General features: G+C 37.2%; 1 protein-coding gene across 1 annotated transcript in view; it reads left to right on the top strand.

Annotated features, from left to right (window-relative positions):
• Window positions 1–2,439, top strand: part of LOC106872621 (glutathione peroxidase) — a 131,820-nt gene extending 129,381 nt beyond the window's left edge. The window contains exon 4 of the mRNA XM_052977462.1: window positions 2,018–2,439. The gene's annotated coding sequence lies outside the window, so the exon portion shown is untranslated. The remainder of the gene's footprint in view (window positions 1–2,017) is intronic.
• The last annotated feature ends 260 nt before the right edge of the window (window positions 2,440–2,699 follow it).

The following is a 2,699-nucleotide window of genomic DNA, read 5'->3' as shown; positions in this document are numbered from 1 at the left end:
TATATATATATATATATATATATATATATATATATATATATGTGTGTGTATGTATATAGTCTGACAGTTTCTTGTAAGTAAGATTTGGTCTTGTGCTGTCAATATGAAGCCTTCAGTCTGCTTTCCACCTTGAACTTCTCAGGCATTGATGGGTTGCTGCTTGGTCTGCATCAGCATTTCGACTTTGAAGTATATACTGTCCATGCAGAGGCTTCTGGCTCCACCGCTCCTCTATTTATTGTTTCCCGTCCGTTTTTGCAGTCTGCTTGATCCATTTTGCTTATTTTGTGGCAGTGGTTTCAGGTTCCTCAACTATTTCAGCGTTAATGCCAAGTTCTCTTGGGAATTTGCAAGCTTCTTGACAGTAGAATGTGATTTTTTGCTTCTTCCATGTTTTCACACAATCCGCAGCGTCCAGTCTTCTGTAGTAGATAAGCACCTGTTCATTGCTATTGTAGAGGTCTTATAGCACAGTCCTACCTGCATCATTCCTCTTCCCCATTACTTCTAGGTTTGTACGGACGATCAGCATCTGCTTTTGGGTGGTGCATATTCTTAGATGTTAGTAGCATTCTTGTCTTCCTGTCCAGGCGTTGGAGCTCTGTAAGATTCCAGGTAGTGATGTTAAAACTATATTGGAATACTGTAAGTGCCAGGTTGTTAATGACTTCGATGCGATTATTGGAGTTTTGTTCAGTTTTTAGTATGTGCCTACTTTTAGTATGTATTACTACTTTCCTATTTTTTCCTTCATAAGTGTCATGTTGTATACCATCTCCTTCGTTTCTCCCCAGGTATTTGTTATGTCAAGTTCCCTTTGTGTCAAATTTCTTGATGGTAGAGTCGGAATCTATTCCAATGGAAACTGTCTGCTTGAGCTTGCCTCTTACAAAAGTGGCTTCATCCCAGTGTCATTGTTGAACTTTTTAACAAGATTATTATTATTATTATTATTATTATTATTATTATTATTATTATTATTATTGAGTGAGAGAGCAGTGCATGTCATCATAGTGATACTGGGACAAAATATACGAGCCCAGTATACCCATCATGACTACCCGTCTGATAAGGGTACATCAGGCACATGCATCACAACCATATATGTGCGGCATAGTGATCTCATATATCGAAATAGACAGCGTATAACCTTGTAGGTGGGTCCAGTTAGAATTTTCTTCAGGTTGAATAGCCCATACCACTCAAAAGGTCCCTGAATAAGGGTAGTTTAAGGTTGTTGAACAAAAGACCCATGTTTCCAAAGGTGAATTATCCAGACCCCAAAGAATTCCTCTCAACACATGGCTATGATGGTCTCCTACTACTTCTACTAGTGATCAGAGATGCGCATATCGTCAGCCACTAAGGGACATGCTCAACTGGTAGGGTCAAACAACTGAAAGCAAATCTGTGGTATTGAGCAGAATATCTACTGTAGCCCATCTTTTATAGCAAGACAAAACAATTTACATTATAACACTTCCTGTCAGTTAAGATCAGAAGCTATAAGAGCTGCTGCCTGATATTGCATCAGGACAATTTCTATTATTATTATTTATTATTATTATTATTATTATTATTATTATTATTATTATTATTATTATTATTATTATTGTTGTTGTTGTTGTTGTTGTTTTTGTTGTTGTTGTTGTTATTATTATTATTGTTAAAGCAGCAAGCTGCCAGAATTATTAGCACTTCGGACAATTTATTTAGTGGCATTTCGTCCCGCTTCACGTTCTAAATTCAAATTCCACCGAGGTCGAGTTTGCTTTTCATCCTTTTGTTGTCCATAAATTAAGTACCAGTGAAACACTTGGGTGATGTAATCGAACTGTCCGCTCCCTCAAATCTCAGGCCTTTAGTAGAAAGGATTAATATTACCACCACCACCGTCACCACCACCATCAGCATTATTCTCAGAAGAAGCTGCTGTTGTAATGTTTTTACTCTTTTTAATTGTTATATTATTTAATTATTGTCATTTTTGATTCTTATTTTCTTTCTTCATAACAAGTTGACAAAGAAAAAAAAAATTCTTCCCGGACCAAAAACGGTGAATCCACATCTGACTCCCAAAGGACCATTTTATTATGATCTAGAAGAAAATCAAACAGAGAAACAAAGAAATAAAGAGAGAAAGAAGGAAAACAATAAAAAATGTATTTACCGCAATCACACGAATTATTGATCCAAGTTGCTTGGAAACATTCTTGGACAGTAATTGATCATGGCAGAAGTGATATTTTTACCTTACGGCCTGCTACCATTCTCAACGTTATTCTCTGTATCGATCGAAATATTCTTCTGTCAAATGACAAAGCGTATGTTCCACACTTTACTTTGCTGACAAACTGAAAAGAAAATTTCTCTCCCCCGGCCAATAACAAAAAATTGATTTTACAATTCTACAATAATAAATCTAAATATACCCTTTCATCATTCGCTCTGTCTTCCATTTTTCATTCTTCTACTCGTCTCCACTATCTACTAGACGTGCATACACATACACATATTCACACACTCACTCACTCACCCGCTCACTCACTTCCTCACTAACTGACTGACTCACTCACTCACGCACTCACTCACTCACTCATTCACTCACTCATGTACTCTCTCTCTCTTACTCACTCACTCAATCACACGCGCACACACACACACGTGCACCCCCGACCCCACACATCTCACACACAAAC

Source organism: Octopus bimaculoides, chromosome 2, assembly GCF_001194135.2.
Source record: "Octopus bimaculoides isolate UCB-OBI-ISO-001 chromosome 2, ASM119413v2, whole genome shotgun sequence".
Lineage (NCBI taxonomy): Eukaryota > Metazoa > Mollusca > Cephalopoda > Octopoda > Octopodidae > Octopus > Octopus bimaculoides.
This window is presented reverse-complemented; position numbering and strand designations above follow the sequence as displayed.